The 26095-nt window shown below is 37.6% G+C and overlaps 1 protein-coding gene across 2 annotated transcripts in view; it reads left to right on the forward strand.

Annotated features, from left to right (window-relative positions):
• ripor1 (RHO family interacting cell polarization regulator 1) overlaps nucleotides 1-26095 on the forward strand; it is an 86251-nt gene that overhangs the window by 13948 nt on the left and 46208 nt on the right. The window contains exon 1 of one of the 2 annotated variants that reach the window (XM_067390398.1): nucleotides 5410-5715. The exons of the other annotated variant lie outside the window; for it this stretch is intronic. The gene's annotated coding sequence lies outside the window, so the exon portion shown is untranslated. Of the gene's footprint in view, nucleotides 1-5409; nucleotides 5716-26095 lie in introns of those variants that run through there. 2 annotated transcript variants of the gene reach the window in all.

The raw sequence follows: 26095 nt of genomic DNA on the forward strand, positions 1-26095 counted from the left end.
AGAAGCCCTTCGTTTGCTGCGGTGCTAGAAATGAATCCTATGAGCATTGCTTTCAGCCCTCGCCCCCAAAAAAACCACCCACAAACATGCCCTCCCATTCGTACATGCCAGCCCTAAGCAAAAATACATGAGAAACGAATGACAGGGGATGCAGGGAAATGGAAAGAGCGACTTGACATGTTTATAAATACATTCATGCCCACTTTTCTTACGTCCTTACTTCAAAAGACACATGTTTTGCATTATAATTCAAGGTCAGGCTTTTTTAATGTAGTGAGACGTCCAAAAAAACTGAACTCACAAGCCAATAAAAAACCAAGCGAGGACAAGAAAGAGAGGAAGGAATATGATCAAACGTTGTCCCCTTCTTAAACTGTGGACATTCCCACAGGGAGTCTGAGAGGCAGGTTGCGCGCACTGGGGTTCAGGGGTTAATGAGCATGAAGATGGGGCAGGGAAGGGGCTCTGTGTGATTGACAGCCAGACAGCAGCAACCCTGGGCTCATTTGACCCTAGAACACAAGTGGAAAAAGGAATATGTGTAAAACCATAAAAAGTAGAACAAAAACATCAGATATTTATTCATTTACACCAGTCTATGAAATATGAAATAATAGTTTTTGAAATAAAGCAGTTTATTGAATCTTTAGAGTGCCACTGTCAAGGGCGTAGATTTGGTTTCAACATTGGGGGGGTTGAATGTATGCTGCCTGTTTGTTTGGTTTTTTTTTATATTAAAAAATAATAATCTGTTTTATGTGTAGTGTTATTGGATAATCTATCTATCTATCTATCTATCTATCTATCTATCTATCTATCTATCTATCTATCTATCTATCTATCTATCTATCTATCTATCTATCTATCTATCTATCTATCTATCTATCTATCTATCTATCTATCTATCTATCAGAACTTTATGAAATGTATGTATAATCATTCATCAAATTCTAACATAACGGTGATTCTAAAAAGAAAGAAATTATGTTAAATATTGAAACCGCCAGTAGGCGGCAGCGATTCGCTTTTTTATTGAGTGAGTGAGTCACTTAAATCGTTCATTCAGCCAATTCGTTCAAAAGTCAGATTAATTTAGGAAGAAAACAAACACCGATGTGAATATTTTTGTCATTGATCATTAAAGACACTATTGAAAAATGAACAAACAAAACAGACGGCTGTTTTGGTAACTGGTTACATTTACACTGATAGTTATGGCTACATTGTAATGAGCTGTGTCCGAAACCGCTCACTCGTTCACTCATTCACTATTCCCTATATAGTGTATGGCATTTGAGTGCACTATATCTGCATGGAGTGAACGAAATGAAGTGAGTGAATTCGGACACTGACGTATACACTGTGCGTCGGAGAGCTGGAGCTGTCGCAGAAACGGCTCGACGCGATAAAACAATTTTATCCTACATGTTACTTACATTATAAAATAATGTTAATAACAATAACAATCATAATGACTTTATTTTGTAATCATACATGCCTCCGTGCCAGCTTTGTAGTTTAATTGATTGTATAATTGGTTTGTCATGCTTAATATGGGTTCATAATCATTAAATACTATAAAATACTGTAAACAAAAAATAAACACATTAACAAGTGTACATTATTTCATGCATTTATTCTTTTTAATAAAGTTTTTTTAGTTTGTTATAAACTCTCACGCTCACAGATGAGGTGGTGTTTGAGCGCCCTCAGGCGACCGTTATGATTTGAATACGCTACTGATGATTAACGACAGTCCTCTCCGCATTGGATTTTGGGAAATAGTGCTTCAGCGAGTGTACATCGAATGTACACTCGAAATCAGAGAGAATTGTGGGTAAAAAGTAGTGAACGAATGTAGGGAATTAAGTCACTCACTTAGAATTCGGACACCACTACAAAATGGCCGACACCCGATATAGTGGACTATATAGTGGATAGGGAGCGGTTTCGGACACAGCTATGGATTAGCTAGCTAAAATATGAGTGTATTACACAACATTCTCATACCTCCTTCTCAGTACATGCTTTATTCTTTTTAACGGACCAGCGGTTTAATATAGTTTTCTGGGCAGCGGTTCTCTTCATTTTTGGTGCTACCCGCGCTGTCTCATTCAAACAGTACAGCTCCACTCGCGTTGTTTTGGTGAAAGAGCGACGCGCGTTGGTTGGGCGTTACCAATCGGTTCAATGGAGGGGGAGAATATTTTTGTCTAATTTATTATGACAAACTCATATTTGAATACAAACAAAATTATTGTTACAAAATAAATGAATTCTACATATTTTTCATTTGATCTGCTGTGATTTTCATGTTGAAATATTGGGGGGGTTGTAACTGAAGCATTTGAATATTGGGGGGGTGACCTCCCCCCCACAAACTACGCCCCTGGCCACTGTCCTCCAACCCTAATTAAACACCTGAACCAGCTAATCAAGGCCTTCAGACTTGAAATCGCATACTGAGTAGGTACTTCATTTGAATTTGAACTTACTTCATGATCGTTTAAAAAAGCACTATCTATATAGTATGAATGTGGGTAGTGTGAACGAAATTCAGACGTACATCCGCCATGTTGTTACTGTCACGTGGCCTACCAGCGTCAGTTACGTCGCTTCACTGCCATTCACAAATCCTCTCCCTTGGCCTCATGAAGTAGTCACTGAAGTAGTAGGTCAACTGGGGACTTTTCGCCTACTGTTTTTTCGAATACTATACATTCAGACATAGCACTCTGTTGAGAGCTTTTCACACTCCGCTTAACCCTGGGTTATCATCATTCTAAACACCGCTTTTAACCCCGGGTAAAGGAAGGTTTCGCATTTGTAATTTAGAAGCGGGGTTAGCACTGCTTTTTACCCGGGGTTATTAAACCCTTCTCCAGAGCATTGCAGTGCCAAACTTGTACAGTGTGAAACAATGCCATGTTAGAACGTTACAGCTAGATGCTTAGCAACAGGCAACCAATAACGTGCTCATATTTGCCTGCTTTGGACAGTCACAGAAACACTGCATAATGTAGCCTATATAAACAGGAAACTGTTTCATTCTTACCTTTATAGTCCAATATGTCCATTCAGTATAAACTTGATATTACAGTAGGCAATACAAGGATGTGCAGTGCTAGAGCTAGCCTATGTAAACAAGTTGCGTGCTGCATTTATCCAATCAGTAACACCGCAAATATGCAAATAAGAATGTTAACCCAGGGTTTAGCAATGTACTAATTTTTAACCTGGATTAATTGTTAAGCCCGGGTAAATTATGAGCAGTGTGAAACTGGAAGCAAGATAACTCAGGATTACATTTACCCGGGGTTTAGAATGACCCAGGGTTAACTATTTCAAGTGCGAAAAGCCCTGTTTTTCTATTTCTATTTCAGTATTCTATTTCAGAAACTTCCAGGCAAGTCTGCTTTAGACAAAGTCTAAAAAATAATTTGCATGTGTGTTTTTTTGATGAGTATCATATTTGATATATATATATATAGCATAGGAGAATATGGAGCTCATACTCAAGGAAAAAACACCTAAAGTTTTTTCAGGGGTTATTATAGGGTTAAAGTCTGATGACAGTCTTGCACATGGCCTGGATTTCGCTCTATATTCTGCAGCCCAATTACATAATTTAGGTGCCATGCTTTAGCCCTGGGCAGTGAATATTTTGTAGTGCTCTTGCCAGGGCTAAACCACAGTGGGGTGATTTGGAGTGGTGGAGACAGTCAGGGGCGTACTGCATTGATTTAGGGTAGTGAATTCAGAATTTAGATAGATAATGGCCGGCTGAGTTTGAATAGGGGGGAAATAGGGAGGGGTAAATGGGTAGCCACCATTGATCCCTCTCTTCAGTCCCAAGCATATCTTTTGCTGGCAGGTAGCCATGTCAAGCCTCTCTTCAAACACATGCTGACATCACCTTCGGTATCGCCTGCAATGTTGCCGCAGCAACAACTGGCCATGACCTATGAGACCATTTGCATCTTCTTTGGAAGGGGGACGTAACGTACAACATCCAGTACAGTCCAAATCGCTCCATAGAATAATCTCTGTTTCTCATACTCTGCCCTTACAACGTTTCTATCTATAGCCTGGGGTTATAATTGCCATGCCGTCACTTTAGCCTATAATTATTTATAGGATTAGTCCACTTTTTAAATAAAAATTTCCTGATAATTTACTCCCCCCCCCATGTCATCCAAGATGTTCATGTCTTTCTTTCGTCAGTTGAAAAGAAATTAGGGATTTGATGAAAACATATTCCAGGATTATTCTCCTTATAGTGGACTTCAATGGCCTCCAAACGGTTGAAGGTCAAAATTACAGTTTCAGTGCAGCTTCAAAGGGCTCTAAACGATACCAGACAAGGAATAAGGGTCTCATTTTCTAAAAAAAATACAAATGTATATGCTTTATAAACACAAATGACCGCCTTGCAAGTGCTTCCACTTTCCGCATTCTTCAAAAAGCTTACGCTGTATGTCCTACGCCTTCCCTATTCAATTTACGGAACGAACACGGCGCCAGTTCCGTTTTTTTCTGTAAGTAGAATAGGGAAGGCGTAGGACATACATCGTAAGCTTTTTGAAGAATACGGAAAGCGGAAGCACTTGCAAGGCGGTCATTTGTGTTTATAAAGCATATACATTTGTATTTTTTTCAAAATCGTTTCGATCGTTTCTCTAGATAAGACTCTTATTCCTCGTCTGGTATCATTTAAAGCCCTTTGAAGCTGCACTGAAACTGTAATTTTGGCCTTCAACCATCTGGAGGCCATTGAAGTCCACTATAAGAAGAATAATCCTGGAATATGTTTTCATCAAATCCCTAATTTCTTTTCAACTGAAGAAAGACATGAACATCTTGGATGACATGGGGGTGAGTAAATTATCAGGAAAATTTTATTTGAAAGTGGACTAATCCTTTAACCTGTAGGCCTACCTGCACTCCTCATATCACCTATTTATATGTTTATTTGATGATAGTATATTATATACATTTTAAATAAACAAATGCAACATGGCAAACATTCAACACTGCATTAGACATGATGAGTGTTTTTCTTTTTTAGCATATCAAAAATGGTTTGATACTATATAAACATTGAGAGGGAACAATAAGACCCTGATGTTAGGATTATCCCTGTGATGATGTTGCTGGGAGGGTGAGGGGTGTGTAATTCACATCTTTGGGTTTCACTGAAAGAGGCCAGGAAAAGCTCAAATCTTTGTCCCTCCCCTTGTCCCTTCCCCCCTCTTCATTCGGAGCGGGGCTTGTGGATTAAGTGTATTTATTAGTCCAAATGCGTGTTGCCCTGACTGTAAAGGAAATGTAACATTTCCTCTACATGATATTTGCTCCAGCTTCATCACCCTCTTATTCCCCCCATGAAATAAGGCACCTCGATACTCCCTCCACGCTGGCCGGGTGTGAAGTGGACACGCCGGGGATGGACGTCTTTTCATTTGCATGTGTTTTGTCCACACCCCTTACGAGATAACGACAGGACCCAGCCTACAGCCTTGCCTTCGGAGGGAGAAAGTGACACGGCTCGCCGTGTGTATGCAGTGAATTGAGGATACACAGAGCACAAATCGAGGATATATTTTGCACGTCTCGCGCGAGAAACTTACTCTGCCATCCATTTCGCTGAAAGTATCAGCGCGCGGATTGAAAGATTTGGATTTACACATCGATGATACCAACCCTGACAGACATGTATGTAGTTTCCTTGTTCATTTATTCATTTTAACGGCGTTTTTGATATATACGGACATGTGTTGAGCATATTCGGTGATTATTTAAGCGTCACATGTACTTAAAAATCTCTTAAGTCTCAATGGAAATATACATTTGGTAATGCCAACGCAAAACGAGTCTATGCTTATGTATTTTGAGCTAACGTTATCTGGCAAAAGTGAGTGCATACGCCGTGTAAATTGTTCGTGTTTTTTTTTTTTTAGTCATTTTGCAAATGAATGTGCTGGGCAGTGTGATAGACTTTCTCATAACATGGCACTGGGAGTGAGCCCAGATGACAAAGAAAGCTTTGTTTGGCATATGTGTGTAAAAGATGATATAAATAGTCAGGAATTACATAGCGGAAAGACACCGTCAGGCACTTTATGTTATTGCTTTGAAGCCTTTCTTTCACTCTGCACGTCCTTGCTCATAGCCACACAGTTGCTTTAGAGAATATCCCATGAAGCTAATCCTGCACAACCTAATCCCTCCGATTCTTTTCCCCTTCTGCATGCTTGGAAATACTGGCTCTGATAACCTATTTTTGTTACTTTGGAGTATATGTTTCTCTTTTCTGGATTTCTAGGGTTATTGATTCTTGTAAACAACTTTGTGCAGTGCAAACTGCCACATTTAGTTTGTTGTGGTATAGGTGATCATGATGCATCATGATGTGTGCTGTCAGTGAGTGAAGGATTTATGAGCCCTCTGAGACCATTTTAGATAGTGGTTCTCAACCTGTCTGCCTTCAAGACCCCTCAATGTCCATGAATATATTAAAATATATATGTAGACTACAGTATTTCCTCTTTTACATCTAGGAAAGCACAATATATTTGGGGGTACAGTGACAAATATTTAATTGTGCATGCTTATTTCCCCTGTTTTTAAATTTTAAATAAGTTAATGTGAAAAAAACACACTAATTATTTAATAACAATTAAGTGTAATCTCAAAATTAATATTGTTTTCTCATAATGAAGCCTAAATACAATTATAGCATTTAAAATGATTAATTTGATTCTTTTATTTTAAACAGATTTTAGACAGATTATCAGTCATCATTCATAGGATGAAAATGTATTGGACACAATCGTAATATCATTGCATCCATAATTTTAAGTCATCAGCGCCCCATTTGGTAGTTTGTTTAGGTCCTCCAGTGGGTCCTGGTTTAAAGAGGTATTGCCTCCTATCCGCTCCACATGACATGGAAAACAGAAAAGGCAAAATGTCTTCATTCCTTTGACGTGGCTGTGTCTTGACTTCCAGTTCTTTGTGTGCTGTGCTATTTATGAACTTGCACGTGAGATTTGCTGCAAATCTTGTGACTCTCCTAACCAACAGGCTGTCTTGCTATACTAGCGTCCGTACTTTCTGTGAAGAGTGTGGGAACACTTCTTTTGGAAAACTCAAAGCCTTGTGGGCAGCACCATAGGCCACACAATCTGTCCTTTGTGCAGACCTGGACCGACATCAAGGGGCCTAATTTAGCTAATGATTTGATCAAGAACAGCCATGAAAGTGATAAAGCAAAAGTGTGCTGCTTTTCATACATTGTAGTTATTTTGTTACTTTGTATTTATTATATCGAGTAATACAGTCCTTAAAGTCTGTAAATCAACTTGAATGTGACTTTTATAGTGGTTTAGTGCATATTTTTTTGAATATTTGTTTGGACAGTCTGTTTTGCCTTTATTTGCATTGTCTTTCCTTTTTATTTACTTAAAATAAGCTCATCCAAACAGTGTGTGAGATGTGTACTGTAATTCCAAGTCTTTTTTAAGCAACATATTTACTTTCAACCAGAGTTAGTCAGAAAGCAAAGCACATGCAGTTTTTCCCTCCACTTTCTCTGTATAAACTGTCTCCTGCTTATTATCTTTTTCATTCCATTTCCTCACAAAGACATGCACGTCCTCCCCCCAGAGGAAAAACTGTCTGTCCTGGTTGACCATTCTGAAAATAGACACGCCTTGAGGAAGGACCAGTTGACTGTTTACTGGCTAAAAAAAACCCTCTACGGTTACTATCACGCTTCTGGCTTGAAATGAAATCTGTGTTACCTGATTTACTCTTCAAGACAAGTTAGAATCCAGAAGCAAGGTGATTTGGGAGCACAAAATTTGTGGGATTCTGTTTCTCAGAAATGGATGTAGGTTAGCTGCCAGCATCTATTTAGCCTTTTATCTTCGACAATGCTTTCTCTTCCTCCTCGGGAAAGCAGAGAGTGCATTAGTCTTTCTTCCTGTCTGTTGGTCAGACAGCCAGTAGTTTCAGAGGAAGCCAGCACGTCTTGAAATGAGTGTCTGGATCTGTGTGGGAGAGGCTTCAAATGATTCCAGTCTTCTGCACCTGCATGCATGCTATTCACTGGTAATGTGGCGGCTGCTTGAAGTTTGGATGCTCTTCTTGAAAAACAAACTTTTTGCATTGTTATTCCTCCTAACCAGCTCATATGGCAGAGGTTAGATTGAGACTTTAAGCACATAAATGTCTCACTCCGAGTTATACTTTCACAGAGACTAATAATGCACATTTGTTGTCTTTGTTTAGACACACAAGGCCTCCTACTGTAGTTTGTGAGGCATGTTATTATCAATGGTTAATTTGTTCGATTGCAGTGTGTGCCTCCACTGTGGGTGGTGTTCATTTTTACCCAACACTTTTTTCCAACTCACCCCTGCTTAGAGTAGCGACCCGGTCCAGTGAATGTTCCAAGCAATATACTCGCAGGGCGCCAGGCAAAAATGACAACATTTAAGTGCCAAATTACTTTTTATAGTCGAATTACAAATTACGGAATCACTCAATAAAGATGGTTGTTTAGAAATACGCCAGTTCACTGGGTTCATAGTTTCTTTCTTTAGCTTCTAACAACAACTGCTGTATGCTGTGTTGATATGGACTATGACGATTTAAGTTATATAAACTAGTTTTTCTAATTGTATTTAGTAACTTTTTTCTGGTTTAATGATGCCACTGATTGTATTTGTGCCATATAAATACCCAACTGAGGCTCATTGGAAAAATGTGGCTGTGTAAACATTTCTGCAAAAGTATTGCTTGCATGTTTCATGAAGTGAAATGTCCAGAACTGGTGCTGAGCGTGAATCTGGAAAAGTTTTATTACGTTGGTTGTTAAAGCTGCAGTCTGCGATTTTTAGCCCTCTAGCGGTTAATAAACAGAACTGCACGTGTCTTGCGGAAGAACATTGTAGCCAGAGCTACTTTTCTCCGTGTATGTCTATTGCAAGACACTGTGATACTCTGCGGCGGGTCCTCCTAGTCCAGTCTGAAATAGTCAGAATATGAACACTTATTATAAGTGTACAATAATGATTCAGGGTAAGACAAAAACACAGTTTGGAAAATGGATTCATGTTGTACATTTTCATTATATAATTTTTGTAAATTTTGAACACAAAAAAAGTTGCGGACAGCAGCTTTAAACTTATCACGGCAGTTTGGAAATAAAATGTCTGGTAAGTGGTGCTGAAATGGTAATGCTCTATCGCGTTTGAAAATAACTTGCCACCTACACTAAACCTAACCAGCAGGGTTAACAAAAGCAAATGTGAGATAAAATAAAATGCCATTTTAGCTTGCTTTCAGCTCTTTTATTGTGACTTGTGTTTTCATTGTTGTCTTTATTAAAGGGTTAGTTCACCCAAAAATGAAAATTATCTCTAAAATTTACTTACCCTCAAGCCATAGGTGTATATGACTATCTTCTTTCAGACGAACACAATCAGAGATATATTTAAAAATGTCCTTACTCTTCCAAGCTTTACAATGGCAGTGAATAGGAGGCCGATTGTAAATCCATTGTAAAAGTACTTCACATGGCTCTGGGGGGTTAATAAAGGCCTTCTGAAGCGAAGCGATGGGTTTTTGGGAAAAAAAAAATTCCATATTTAAAACATTGTTAACTATAATAACTAGCTTCCAGCAGACGGCCGTATGTATCAACTTGTGGCAGTAACCCCTGACCCGATGCATGATGTAATGATGAACGCGGAAGCGCAGAAGGTAGAGCAAAACAAAACAAATCACCAGTCATGAATTAAAAGTCCAAAATTAGAAATTTCAGAGGATTTCGATATATAAGAGAAGAGGAGCTTGAGTTTGTTGCCCAGCCCTATTTGTTTAAAGGTGCCCTCGAATGAAAAATGTAATTTATCATGGCATAGTTAAATAACAAGAGTTCAGTACATGGAAATGACATACAGTGAGTCTCAAACTCCATTGTTTCCTCCTTCTTGTGTAAATCTCATTTGTTTAAAAGACCTCCGAAGAACAGGCGAATCTCAACATGTTACATAACAATCGGGGTGTACGCCCCCAATATTTGCATATGCCAGCCCATGATCCCAACATTATGAAAGGCATTAGACAAGGGCAGCCAGTAACGTCTGGATCTGCACAGCCGAATCATCAGACTAGGTAAGCAAGCAAGAACAATAGCGAAAAATGGCAGATGGAGCGATAATAACTGGCATGATCCATGATATCATGATATTTTTAGTGATATCTGTAAACTGTCTTTCTAAATGTTTCGTTAGCATGTTGCTAATGTACTGTTAAATGTGATTAAAGTTACCATCGTTTCTTACTTTATTCACAGAGACAAGAGCCGTCGCTATTTTCATTTTTAAACACTTGCAGTCTGTATAATTCATAAACACAACTTCATTCTTTATAAATCTCTCCAACAGTGTAGCATTAGCCGTTAGCCACGGAGCACTATCAAACTCATTCAGAATCAAATGTAAACAATATAACAGTATACAATGCTCACATAATCCGACGCATGCATGACGAACACTTTGTAAAGATCCATTTGAGGGTTATATTAGCTGTGTGAACTTTGTTTAGGCACTGTTTAAGGCAAGCGCAAGCTCGGGGGGCGGAGAGCACGAGATTTAAAGGGGCTGCACAGCATAAATCGGCTCATATTTAATGATGCCCCAAAATAGGCAGTTAAAAAAATTAATAAAAAAAAAAAAATCTATGGGGTATTTTGAGCTGAAACTTCACAGACACATTCAGGGGACACCTTAGACTTATAATACATCTTTTAAAAAAAACGTCCGATGGCACCTTTAAATCACGAGAGGTGTCTAAGCTTACACTACTCCTATATTTGTCATACATTGTGTCAGGGGTTACTCTTGTGGCGCAAGTCGACTTCCACAGTATGTGCACGGTCCTCTGCTGGAAGCTAGATGTTTTAGATTATAACGTTTTAAATATGAATATTTTTCTTACAAAAACCCATCGCTTCACTCCAGAAGGCCTTTATTAACCACCCCGAGCAGTGTGGAGTACTTTTACGATGGATGGATGGATGCAGGTTTTTTTGGGGATTTAAAATCGGGCTGCCTATTTACTGCCATTATAAAGCTTGGAAGAGCCAGGATATTTTTAAATATATCTCTGACATTGAATAGATGAAAGTCATATACCTTGGATTGTTTGAAGGTGAGTAAATCATGTGGTAATTTTCATTTTTGGGTAAATTTTTTCTTTAATTGATAATCTGTTCATTTCAGCTGAAAACGGCAGGGAATTGAATGTATATTGGAATTTTTTTTGCAAAAATGTAGGTAGAGGCATGTTTTACCATTGAGCCTATGTTGTAAATATCATTCTGTTATATATGACTCAGTTCAGTGAGAGAGTCAGTAGTGAACTCAATAATGAACTCTGCTAATTCACAGATGAGTTTGAGACTTCATGTTTTATGAATCTTTTTAATTTGTTGAACCAGTGCTTAAGATTTATTTTCTTGCTAATCGGACATCACAGGCTGCGCTGTTTGTTAGGAAATATCGTCTAGCACTCTAACAAGATGATAAAACTGCATATGGGCAGAAGTTTTCCTGACTATACCCCAATGGAGACTACATTTTGAATTACTGTTGCACATTTATTTTTTTCTCACATTTCTGACCATTGTAGTCTGGAGACCTGACTTTTAGTTACTGTAACTCAGTTTGCTCAGTTTCAGAAGACAGCCCAAAGCTCGCCCTCTGGCTGTGTGACTGCGGGAAACTCCAGCATAGTTGTGTCAGTTCTATCTCTTGGATAAACAGGAAACTGCTAAAACTACAGCACTTTTCAGTGGGGACGCTGATGTCTATGAAGTATGACAGCATTGTGAAAGCCTAGCGCTGCAGTTAACCAAACGCGCAATAACCCACATGTGTTTGGAATCAAAGTGCCGGCGTCAACACACTGCTGTACATAGTTGAAGTAGATATTTCTTCATTTCACAGAGTGAGAGATTATTTTGATTTGTGAAACAAAACAATAATGCACGGGAGAGGTAGTATATAACTTTGCAGTGTTGTGCAGTTACTTACCACACAGTACTGCATATCTTCCAGGCAAGAGAATTTTTTTTTTTTAGCATGGTTTAGTCATTAAATCCTCATTTCACTTTTCTTTCTCTCATTACCTCGTCCAGAGCTCCCACCCATCCGTCTGTGCAGCAACCTTCCTTAGCACAGCTCAGGATTGGCAGACTACCCACACCCGCAATAAGATTCTGTTTTCTGACTGAGTAGAGAAATGAATTCCCAGCGTCCCTGATGATTGTGGGGGTGTTTATGATGATATCATTGTGAAGAAGAGACAATAACATAATTCTGGATTGTTTTTTTTCTGCACTGCAAACTTCACTGCCTCACAATATTTTAAGTAGGGCTGGGTGATGATTTTGTTGGTGATGATTTACTCTTTATTTGCCCAATACATAGCTTTATACTAGTTTTCACACCACTTGTTTTTTTGGCACTCTTGAATATGGGAAGATTAATAACTTTAGTTGCAAATAAAGACCATTTTGAATTTGCAAACTCAATTAATTTCTGTGAGTCAGTTTCACACTGTCAATGACTCATTCAAAAATGATTCAGTGAATTTTTTTTGTTTTTGTTTTTTTTTTATTTTTTTGGGGGGGTCCATTACTGTTTTAGTAAATACACTCGTTTGGGGTTGGTAAGATTTTTTTTTCATATTTGAAAGAAGTCACTAACATGCACCAAGGCTGCATTTATTTTATTAAAATACAGTAAAAACAGTAATATTGTGAAATATTATTAAAATTTATTAAATATTATTTACAATTTATTATTACAAATAACAGTTTTCTATTTAAATATATTATTTTAAAATGTTATTTGTTTCTGTGATGGAAAAGCTGAATTTTCAGCATCATTACTCCATTCTTCACCCTTCAGTGTCATATGATCCTTCATAAATCATTCTAATATGAAACATTTCTTATTTCTTCTTATTCTTCTTATTGTCAATTTTGAAAACGGTTGCACTGCTTAATATTTTTGTGGAAACCGTGATACATTTTTCCAGGATTCTTTGTCAGAATCAATAGAAATTCATTAAGTTTGTAGCATTATAAAATGTCTTTACTGTCAGTTTTTATCTATTTAATGCATATATATATATATATATATATATATATATATGTATATAATATATATAAAAAAGGAGTTAAAATCGGTTAAAATTGCAATTTTCTCATGATTTACAAATAGATGGAAACACATGGGATATTGTAAGTACTCAAGTGAACAAAATATATAACACTGGCCTAGTGGTTTTTGAATATTTTACTGCAATAAAATATATATATATATATAATATATTTAAAGGTGCAATATGTAAGAATTTTGCAGTAAAATATTCAAAAACCACTAGGCCAGTGTTATATATTTTGTTCACTTGAGTACTTACAATATCCCATGTGTTTCCATCTATTTGTAAATCATGAGAAAATTGCAATTTTAACCGATTTTAACTCCTTTGAGGAGTCGCCTGTCAATTACATCATACCCGCGTTACCCTCAGTTTCCGGTTTTATTTTGTAGAAACTAGGACTGCAACAATGAATCGATAAAATCGATAAAATTCGATTATTTAAAGAGTTGGCAACGAATTTCATTATCGATTCGTTGTGTCGCGCGACCATTATGCCTCTCAATAAGACGCGGAGATGTTTGAGTATAAAAAAGCGTGGTTGAGCGCGAAGCAGAGCTGAGCAAAAAGAAATAGCAGATTGGAGGTAGAGGTTTGTGAATATTTTAAATAAACAAGGAAAAACAAAATAATAGTGATACATCTGTCATATAGTGTTATTGAGGCTGCGTTCAGCGCTCGTGACATGCAAGACGCGTCGCTATGGAAACATTAAAGGCAAACGTTCTAAAATAACGGTCGCCTTAAAAAAACAGAATATTTTAAACTCGCGCTCGAAAGGGTGAATATTAATCAAACAACAAAAGACAGGGAAAATCACTCACTGCTCTTTAGCTTTAACAAGGATTTATTATATATTAATTATATTTAATCCATAAGGAATGTTGTATGCAAGTTGTTATAAAGAATGCATATATCTTTCATTGAAAAGAAGACATTGTGTTCTTCTTTAGGAGGAGTGGTTTTATTGAATTATAAGATAATATTTTTTTTTATTTCACAGCAGTTAAATCTGTGTCTGTATTGCATGTTCAAATTTTAATATTATTCATATTAATAGGTTAAAACAGTATATGTTTTCTCCAGGAGTATATAATGGGTTTGGAAATTTTAGAGAAATTCTTAATACTTTACAGTTTAACTAAACCCGTTAGATTTAGTCAACAAAAATCTTGTGATATTTAGTCAACTACTAAAACAATTAAAATGACTAAAACATGATTAAAACTGAATGGCATTTTATTCAAAAGACTATGACTAAAACTAAAAAAATAAAAAGATAAATAAAAATTTGCTGTCAAAATTAACACTGATCTGTTGTCATGTATTTATTCTGTGCTTTGTCCCATATCGGTTATTGTTGACAAATATATTTGGGAGTGAGTGAATGTAGTGTAGAGAAGTTCTACCGTTCAAACAAATCCTGTTAAGTTTTCTGATTTGTATTTTTCTTTATTTAAAAAAAAAGAAAAGAAAAAAAAGATGTATTGTTCTGACAGCTCAGGTCCCTTTAAACAAAAATATACATCTTTTTGCGCCCTTTATTAAAAAAAAACCGATATGTTTGGCAGATGTAAAGCCCCCCCCCCCCCCCCGATTCATCGATTAATCATAAAAATAATCGACAGATTAATCGATTATTGAAATAATCGTTAGTTGCAGCCCTAGTAGAATCCATGGAAACACCAAAGACGCTTTAATATATTACAAGTTTTTATAGACAAGAGAACAACTGTTTTGATATATTTACAATATATATACAAGATTCTTGTCTCAAACTTGGCATCATCAAGCTACGCCTTTGTTTCGAATAGGCCTCTAGTGACCTCTAGCGGACAGATGCACCTTTAATGAAAAATTCTTAAAATCTTACCCCGTATTTTAGAATTGTAGTGTGTATAGGTAAATGGTAAACTTTAAGCCATTTTTGAGCAAATACATAATTAGTGAGATATACTAAATATTATCACAATAGGCTTAAAAATATTGACAGACAATGTGTGTAGCTATATATTTGTAGCTAAAACAAATGTCTCAAATATGCTGAAGACATAGTTGTTCCTGATTCCAAGAAAAATCATTTTCAGGTGAGTTAAAGTTCCTGTTTGCTAAAGATAAAGGACTTGAATAAGTCACCTGTTATTTTTGGCTTCCCTTCACACTCATCAAATGGGAGTTAACTCACCTGAGAGTGTGTGTGGTGAGTTGTTACACAACGCTGGAATGTTGAGCAATGGCTGGATGTTTCACAATATGAGCATGCCATTCATGTAGTAACCACTGTGCAGCATAATCTTGGCTTGCTGAGTATGACCCAGCATGACCATGTGTTTAAACTGACTGTCATTATAGGGTTGCCATGGCAATGTGTCATTGAACAACATCCACAACATGCATCATGGTTCTGTGCATTTCAAAAATGTATAGTCGAGTTGTATTTGGCCTAGCGCACTGTGTAATTCCTTGGTAGGCTATGTATTATAGTACACTGTGTATTTCTGGAGTGTATCATTACGCAGAGAGAGAGAAGACTGTTATTACTGAGTCAGTACAGGAGAGACGGAGCATCTGGACCGGGTGACTCACTCTCTCCCCAAGGCGCATTCACATGCACGGGACTCACAAACTGTGACGCAGGGTATCTGAAAGTTTCAAGATCAGAATAACTTTTATGTGGATTGGATTCAGAATGATGATCAAAACATAGATGGAGTAGATTGAGTCCATCAACACTCCCAAAGCTTACACAGTCGTATAGATAGTCCTGGGTCAACATTTCATTCGGCAATGTTAGGCAGTTTTGATTTATATGGTGTTTAATGTTGATGATCGTGTTACGTTTCATATGCATCTGCTTACATATGCTGTGGCTTGTTTCTGCTGCCTCTTCCTGTGTTTTGATCAGAAGATTCAGTACTCTTTCAGAGAATGTGTAAGAGCGCCCCCTACCATATAACAGTGAAAAAGCAGAAATCCGGAAAATTCCATCAATGGCAGGGAAGCCATTGAAGGTTTGAATAAATGATTCAATGACTCACTCATAAAGTTCAATTTGAAAGTTTAAATTCAATGACAAATACTTTTTTTTTTCTCCAACAGTCACTTGTCGCCAACTAGTGGAGTAACAATGTAATTGCTATAATCGTTATTTGAAGTGCCAAGTTACTTTTTAAAAGGTGATTTCCTCTATTTTGATAGCTTCTGTAGACATTAGTGTTGTTTATATCTGAACTTGAAACTTTTATCCCAGTACTTCTGTGATAATCTGAATTATTGTAAGACAGAAATAACGATACTGTGTGGTTGAAAAGACTGTTTGTGAAGCTGTTTCATGCCTACACATGAAAATTGCTCTCTTTGGGTCAGTGGCAGCACCAACAGATTTGATTATTCTGGTATGATTTTGTCAAAGGTTTAATAGACATAGTTTAATCATTGTTAAAGAATTAGTTCACTTTAATCACCCTGATGCTCCAAAGCTTTATTATGACAGTGCACGGAAACCACCTGTTTGAAGCTTTTTTGAGCTTCAAACAGGTGGTTTCTGTGCACTGCCATTATGAAGCTTTGGAGCATCAGGGTGATTATTAATAACTCTGATTGTATTCATCTGAAAGAAGAAAGTCATATACACCTAGGATGGCTTGAAGGTGAGTAAACCATGGGGTATTTTTCATTTTTCATGTATATATGTATATATAATACAATTGTTTTTCATCAAGTCATAGTTTTTGTATTTTATTGTATTAGCCATTTTCACATCTTTATATCAGCATCAGCCATTGAAAAAAATATCAGTTGACCACTAATCTCCATGACAGTTAGTTCATCCTAGTAGTTTCAGTACTACTAATAACATTATTCTCTTTCCTCCACCCGGTGTGGAGGTTGACGATGGCCATGCAGGTGGATTGGATCATGGTACTAACTATCATTTAGAATATCTGCTGTTTTTATCTTACTTTCCAAGATCACCACTACCTATGTGAGATTCGGTCTGTTTTATATGGTTTGATCCTCTTTCTTGACTATGACTAGTTCAGGAAGATAACATGTTCAAAGAGCCGAGTGTTGTGACAGATCACTTACACCTTGCCTGTCTGCTCTCTATGTTAATCAGCTTACACCATCCAGTCTCGAAGACAGCTGTGTGGTCTACCTCAAACACACAGTGCAAACCTAATGCCCCACACACACTGCTCTCTGAGCCGGTGACTGTCTTTACCTTAAAGCCACAATGACCCCTTGAGTGTCTGTGATTATCTTGCCACCGATGATGCATTTTTACCGAAGGCCACAAACACTGCCAAAACTCCCTCAGGCCCACACAAGTGCTGACAAACAGGTGCATGGTAACTGTGAATGTGTTGAAACTGGAATTTCATGCAATTTTCCCATGCAGGTGTCAAGTTGTTCATTTCTGTTAGGCTACGTTCACACTGCAGGCTGAAACGACCCAATTCCGATTTGTTTTCATGACAGTCTGAACGACACAGATCCGATCTTTTCAAATGTGAGCCAGGCCACTTGGGTATGTGGTCCTGAATCCGATACGTATCCGATATTTTGAAATGCGACCTACGTCTGAACGGCCAGGGCACATGTATCCGAACCGTACATCATTGATACGCTACAAACGTCATAATTGTGCGTTGAAGTAGGCGGGAACGAGAAGATAAACAACAACCATGGCGGACGATGCTGCTGAGACCAGTCAATGGAAGGGAAGCGAGGTCACAGATTTAATTAATATTTGGGGTGACAGCTCTATTCAGGCCAAACTCGAGGGCTCTTATCGGAACCGGGCGGTTTACGAAACAACCGAACAAACGAAGTGGCCGTCTACTTCCGCAAACAACGAGTGACGGCGTTGACCGTTGCGTACTCTTCTGCGCATGCGGGTCACTTCTGGGTCATTTCACGTTCACACAGGAGATCACAAAAGGTCGCATTTAATTGAAAATGTGAACGGCCTTGCAAAAAAATCTTAATTTTTTCAAAATCCCACTGTAGTCAATAATTGTATCCCTTAAAACTAAGGGTGTAACGATACGCTCAGGTCACGATACGATACGTATCACGATATTTTGAACAAAATGAAACTGAAATTCAAACAAGATTTATTAAAAAAACATTAACAAATTTCAATAATTTTCCTTGTTGTACATACAAGATCACATTTCAATAAAATAAATAATTATAAAATTTTAATAAAAACCTTCTGTATTCAAATTAACAGTTGAACAGGGCTGTCTGTCACTGAAAAAGTTTTTACATTTAACATGAACTTAGAATAACGAATAGGGGCCGTTCACATATCGCGTCTAAAAACGCGCTTCTCCTTCTTTCCAAAGCGCTTGCGCTCCCGTGGTGTCGGTCGTTGCTATGCAACCATGAACTGAGCTTTCCAAGAGGATCAGGATGTTTCTGCAAATGATTTCTAGCCCTTGCATTAGTTTTACTGCGAGATATATTGATGGAGATAAGATATAAAACCACCATGTAGAGCTATGATCAGCTGTTCGGCAGAGCTTTTGATTTTTTGTTACGGAAAGGCCATAGCTGATCGGTTGATTCTTGTCACACGGCCTGCGGTGCGCTTGCGGCATTCTGAGAAGTTGAGAATTGCATTCGCGTCGATCCCATTATGAGCGCGCCTGCCGCGCGGCTACATTTGAAAATAATAACTGACTTGCATGTGGAAAAGACGCAATATGTGAACGGCCCCACAGAACTTCTTAAAGCAAAGCATCGCAAGCGTCTTTTGCTTTTCTGTGAGCACAGCTATTGCTGTGCACTGCGGTGAAAGAAAGCCACGACTTTTCTCACGCGACCATGCAAGAGACTGACATGAGAAACGTTTAAACCTGCTTGCAAGATTCAATGTGTGCCCAAAACACTTACTGAAATAGAGAGCTGATTGAGACACACCATCTAAGATAAATCGCTACACAAAAATGTGGTAGCATTGGATCTGGACAGGAAGGATAACTCTGGGAGTTGGAAGGGGTGTGTCGCGATTCTGCCTTCTCACATCGCGATACAGGTTCGTGGACCTGCGTATCTCGATTTCGGTTTCATATCGCATATCGTTACAGCCCTGCTTAAAACTCATCTTTGATCACCAAAAACACATTTTAATTCCATGCCTTAAAATAGCTTGAATGTAACTACACCTTTGCTTCATTTAGTATACACGGATCTATGAATATGCTAATTAGCCCCATCTCCACTCACTCGCACAAGCTCAGAGATTACTGAGGTAAATGCTGCACAATGGTACAATTGAAGGTCGATTGAATGGTACAATATCGTACACATGATGGTAATTAATACGAGTAGCCTTTTGCTTGACTAAGGTATCAAACAGCTAATAACGAGTCAGGCAGCTGTCTTCTAAAAATCAGTATCCTTACGAACGCTTAGAACAACGTCAATGGAGAAAGGTATATAGTTCATTTTAACATCATAATATACATCATACACCCGCCATATTGCTAAATCTACTCAATTTTTTTCATATCAACAGAAAAATATACTGGGATAACCTTCTCTTGAGACTCCCATACTTCAGAGCGGTCATGGTTAATGATATGCTAAAGCCTCTGGCACGTTGATGTGATTGGTTACAAGGTAGTTTGTGGCGTAAGAAACACCTGGGATTTCAAACAGCGTTTTCTAAAACTGCCTTTAGATCACTGCAGTTTTAAGGAGAAAATACTCAGCAATTGTGTTGACTTTTGAATTTGCACATGGTTTGTCTTAAAGCATATAAAAAAATACCGCATAGACATATAAACAACATAAAAAACTTGTTTTTCACCACAGGGGGACTTTAAATAAAAAAGCAGTGCTTTAAAGGGGTAGTTCACCAAAAATGAAACTTTTTGTCATCATTTACTCACTCTTATGTCATTCCAAACTTGTATGACTTTCTTTTGACGAGATCTTGTAGAATGTTTCAACTGTTATCGTCCATGCAATGAATGTCAGTGGGATCCAAAACCACACTGCACCCCGTTGACTTCCAGTGTATGGACAAAAAAAGACTTTAATCACTTTTAGAATATTCTGAATCAGCGCCTTGTGACCTGGGTCAAGTGTTCTTCCTGTAAACAAAAGGAACAGCTCATAGTACAATCCGAGATTGATGAGTGATTTATTATAGCCTCAGTTAGCTTCAGGCTTGACGTGTCAGATTTTCAGAGTTATAGGTAATTCGTTTCAGCATTTGTTTCATTGTTCAAGTGCATTTTTTGATGACATAAAACATGAACCAGTTTTGTTGCCACACAGACCCTAATATGGTAGGGTAAAGGCGTACAGTGTTGCTGTGAAATTCACAGCGAGCTGGAGTGTCTTCATGCATAATAATCCTGCTTGATGTTCTCCCAGTGGTGCCGGCAGAACCTCAAGAAAGGTCACACTGGCTAAAGATCTAAACTCTACATTCTTGGTGCTAGTCTGTAAGATCCCGAATCCTGTGATGGTCATACTGCAGTGGGATAGTGCTAGGTATTGTATTGAAGCTATTCTAATTCACTTCCAAACAATGTTTGAGTTTCAGTTATTAGTAAAAGGCGACTGTGATTTCATGCTCTGATTCTGAGCTTGCTTTTATTACAATGGGAGTGTTTGTCTGGATGTGTGTTAGTCGTGCTCTGGACAATGAAATAAAAAATGAAAAGTACATCTGTGTAACACATGAATAAGGCGTCCTAACCAGATGCGATGCGATAAGATTCCAGCGAGAAGCAACACCAGATGTGACACGACTACGAGATGCGTCAAAATCGCAATTATAAAGTACATTATCAAATTCATTAATATTACACCATTTTAACATTTATTAAAAATACATACTGAGTGACACAAGAAACAATCTTTGTCATAGAAAACACATTGTTCACAGTTTGAACATTCTTGTTTCTGAATTATCCATTGTCACTTTAAGTATGGCTAAAAAAGATCACGCAAAATAATATTCAAACTCACATTAGACACATTTATCATGAAGTAAAGCACATATACCTGATATTATTATTAGAATACTTTGCATGTTGTTGTTTTTTAGCCGTGACGTCACAGAAATAGAAACCGTTTCTAAAATAGAATCGTCACTTATTGCCATCGTGGCTGTTTAGGACACGCCGTTAAAGTGACATGCTCAAAGTTTACACAGAAGGTTAAACGTCTTTCATTCAGTTAAGTGATAGGGCTTTAGACTTGACTAGACCACAAATGCAAAACACTGCTATGTCTCTGAAGGGCTTGAACAAACAGGAAGTGAAGGTTTTCTTGTCTGATCCTCTTTCCCTCTCCAGTGGTCCTCTCAAAGCCCTTGGCTTTAAGAAGATTCCTTGATTTGTTGATGAAACGAGACTGGGAAAGAACCCCAACACCACCCTTTTTTTCCTTTTATGATGTTTTTTTTTTTTTTTTTTTTTTGTCTACACCCACACTCCCACATATAGGTCATAATCTATTTTAAACCATGATATCTTTGGATAACTTCAGAGACTTGAAGACCTCACTCATATCCCATTACGCTCAGCTTACAGCTCATAATGGGACAGGACAGAAATGTTAAGTTAGTCTACATAAATATCAGTGGTCATTAAGTAGTTAATGAAGTGTTTTCTTTACTGAGATCATGACAGCACATGTCATGCAGAGCCATATTCTGTCATATTTTAAATGTCTGGCTCCAAACGGTTTTGGATGGAAGGCTGCAAGTGCTTTATTGCAATGCCAACATGCATGAAATTTGTTTTAGAATTCTGTTCGCAAGCAGACATCCTCTGAGGCCTGGAGGAGCTACAATGCTATAGTGCGTCCGGGTTGTTGACCGGACATGTAAAATGTGACATTTTATGCTTAATGAAATATTTCCTAATTCTTGGAATATTATGCATAACATTTGTATGACCTCATATGATTTGAGTGACATGGAATATATATTCTACATTTGAACCTAATATTTAGGATATATTATGTGGGATGAGATCAATAATTTAACCTAAAATATAACTATATTAAAGGTTATTTAGGTTATAATGTATTTTTACATTTATATTTATAAGATATTTTTATATTTATGTCCATGCTATTTGTTGACAAACCATCTGAATTGTAATATGACCCTTGAGGTGCATTGTAGTTTTTAAAAACATCAGTAACCACTATTGTCTTCTTTATGGACAGAGAAAGATATTTGCTTAATGTACTTAAAAATGTGAGTCTAGTATGTTGTCTTTTCTACAGCACTGTGTAAAATAGCCTATTGTATGAAGCCATTGACTGAGTGTACTTCTACTGTGCAGAGTGACCCATAAGCCTCTTAATGTCCAGCTGGAGATTAAACAGAAAGTCTTGGATTCATGAATGTCTAGAAACCTGCCTGAACCCCAGCAGCTAAGACGATCTGCAGCATGATTTAGAAACTTCCTCTTTTTGGACAGAGTCTAATACTTTCATAAATTGTGAGTGGTTTATACGAAAGTGGAGATGATGTATTTGTGATGGGTGTTAGCATGCCGTGGCTTGCTGAAGCATTCTTGAATCTGAGGAAATGATTGGATTGTGTCAGTACAAGTATGATGTGGGCTATGTGGGGAAAAAGGGTAATCCATAATGTGGGAATTTTTCTTAAACATAACTAGAATGAATTGCTGTAAGTTCATGGAAGTTCATTATTTCCTGTGATCAGGTTCAATCATGTGTGAAGATTGTATGCAGTCTCCTTTATACATTACCACTTTAAAAACAACTAGGTTGTGTGATCATACAGATATGACATGACATTATAAGATAACCTCTTTTTTTTAATTTATACAAAATTATTGGAGTACATTTTACAAGAAAATACTAGTCTTTCAACACTGTAAACCCAAATAGGTTGGCAAAACTCAAAAAATTTGAGGCAATCAGTTAAGAAATTCAAAGCTTAAGTAAGCATAACTGACGGATTTTTATTTTGTAATCTTATATTTAAAATTTTCTTAACTTGAAATATTTGAGTACACTAATTCATGCATTTAACTTAAAATTACCATTCAACCTCAATGTAAACATTTTTGTTAGTGTAAAACTCAGAAAGTGCTAAATTGCTAATTTACTAACATGTTAACAATAACATAGTATAGCACTTGTTGAATGAGTACTGCAATATAAAGCATTTATAAGCTGCATGCACCACTTGTCTAGCCTGGATGCCAGCCGAACTTAGCCCCGCCCACAACATTTTTAGGTCGGGAAGTTCGGTCTGGACTCGATCCGTAGAGGAGTTATTATGCCCGAACAGAAACTGTTCGAACCAATCACATTTGTCAGGGCGATGATTGACAGATTATCACCAGAAACGTAATCAGCCACATCATCAAAGTGCGCTTGGGTTGAATTAGTTTACAACAATGATGGCTGTTGTTGAAGAACTGAGATGTGTAGATTCCACCATCGCGTCCGTTATAGAAGATATCGACAGCGCATTAATAGGCAAGTACTCCGTGTATATTTAAATTCTTTTTACAACACCGGCAAAGATTGTTTACGCTCATCTTTTACTAGTTCCAGCATGTGTGCAGTTGAGTTCTGTTGACAACTATGCGTCGCTCAACATATATCACTTACTCTGTAGCTCTGATTGGTTGTAGGTCTATCCAATTGAGGTCTTTCCTGGATTGGTTGAAATATGCCCCCATAATCAAAGCCCAATGGAGCAGTATCAGACTCATATTCTGACTAGAATTGAGTATGACCTCGTCGGGCTACCACTTGTCACCATAATGGTAACTCTCCAAAACCCCACAGAAACTCTTCTAAATTAGCATAACAAAACATTAATCACTACTAAATCACCCACTTAATATTAATATTGCACAAATAAAAATTATATAACTTAATTTTAGCATTTACACTTCCTTTCAAGTGCTATGGGCAAAGTATGCTGGGAAATAGAAATCCCAGCCCAGTTTCAGTTAAACTTAAGTTTGTCTAAATTAAAAGTTCATAAAATTTAAAGCAATGAAAGTTCAGTTTACTTAAAATATATCAGTTCTGTAAGAAAAAGAAAGTGCTAATTTGTTTAAATTCGTCCTACTCAAACCAATTAATTATTTTAAGGGCCCTATTTTAACGATCTAAGCACATGGCGCAGATACACTCAGGGCGTGTCCAAATCCACTTTTGCTATTTTAACGACGGAAAAATGGTCCATGTGCCAGGGCGCATTTTTGAAATGGGTTGTCCCTATTCTCTTAATGAGTAATGGGTGTAACGTTCAATAAACCAATCAGAGCGTCATCTCCCATTCCCTTTAAGATGCGCTCGCGCCATGGCAGATTGCTATTTAACATGGCGGAATTTGTTGGCGGAAAAGCTGAACGCTTTTCAAGCGAAGAAACCGATCTGCTCGTGTGCGAAATTAAAGCGGGCTTGCAAATGCGGGCTTTCAAATAGCTCGGCGCGATGAGTCAGTTAATATATATGTGTGTGTATTGGCACGATTGTTCAATTAATTAGCCAATTTCATTCATCATTATAAGTAGTAATAGGCTAAATTGAAAATAGGTATCCTAATTCTAATACACACAATGACTATTCATCATTACATTTTTATATTTATGTAGCCTACACAATAATTTTCTTTTACACCGTAATCCTTTTGTTTTTAATATTTGGCTTGTTTGTGTGATGCGGATCCCTGTGTGTAATAAGCAAAGTCAACGCGCACTGTGGACGCGTCCAGAGGCGCAGTTTCTACCAACGCGCTCTAACAAAAAAATATTGCGCCATTGACTTTAGACTTTAGACCAGGTTTGAGTTGGTCTATGACGCAGTCTATTTTCAGCTCCTTAAAATAGCAATGCGCCTGAATACACCTCTTTTTTAGACCAGCACACCCATGGGCGCACTAACTGGCGCAAATGCATTTACTAATTTAAGGACGTGGTGCTGAATGGGAAAACGCGAACGGCGCCGGACGCAAACTAGAAAACACACTGCTAGCTAGGACAATTGCGCTGCGCCTTGCGTTGCATTGTGCCGGGTGTATTATAGGGCCCTAAGCGTTCTAAGAGTTTACAGTGTACTTAAATTAATTTTTAATTGAACATGTTACTTGCCATCTCTGTAATTTTTTGTGAAATTTTCTAGCAATTTCTAAGTGAAGGTTTTTTTTTTTTTCTTGTAATTCTCTCTTTTTTGTAAATTAAAAGTAATTTATTTTTTCTCCTTGGAATTTGAGTGGGATTATTTTTGCATTTGTGCAAACTTTCTTAAAGCCTTTTTCCTTATCCTAAGTTTTTTTGATTTGAAAGGACAAGTTCTCAGGCAGCGGAAGTATGGACTTTTTAGCATACAGATGTAAAGCCAAGTCAGCAGAAGCAATAACTCTCTCAGAATGCAGAGTCAGTCGTACAACAGTACGCCTCCACTGAAAGCCACAAGAACTCTTCAAATGGCCAATAAATAAAGCATTATATTATTCTCTGCCTCGCTCACATCCTCATTCACTTGTTGTTATCAGACTGAAGGCAGGCACTGGAGGAAATTAAGGTCTTATTGGACGACCGTTAATCAGTTGCCACAGAAAGAGAGATTGTTACGAGATGCGGGTCAGACCAAGAGGGATGTGATGTCAAACTAATATCTGTATTTGACCGTCATAATCCTCTTTGTTTGCTGTTGACATAACAGAAAATGGACCAATCATAGCTGTTTTCTAATCTTACTGAGGATCCCAAATCTCACTACCTGCGTTTGTGTGTTCGGAGATAGCAGGAGATATTCCACCTGGTGTTCATGTGCGTTGGTCCAGATGTCCCTCATTGTGACTCATTGTAGGATCATGGAA

This window comes from Chanodichthys erythropterus, chromosome 7, assembly GCF_024489055.1.
Source record: "Chanodichthys erythropterus isolate Z2021 chromosome 7, ASM2448905v1, whole genome shotgun sequence".
NCBI classification, from domain to species: Eukaryota; Metazoa; Chordata; class Actinopteri; order Cypriniformes; family Xenocyprididae; genus Chanodichthys; species Chanodichthys erythropterus.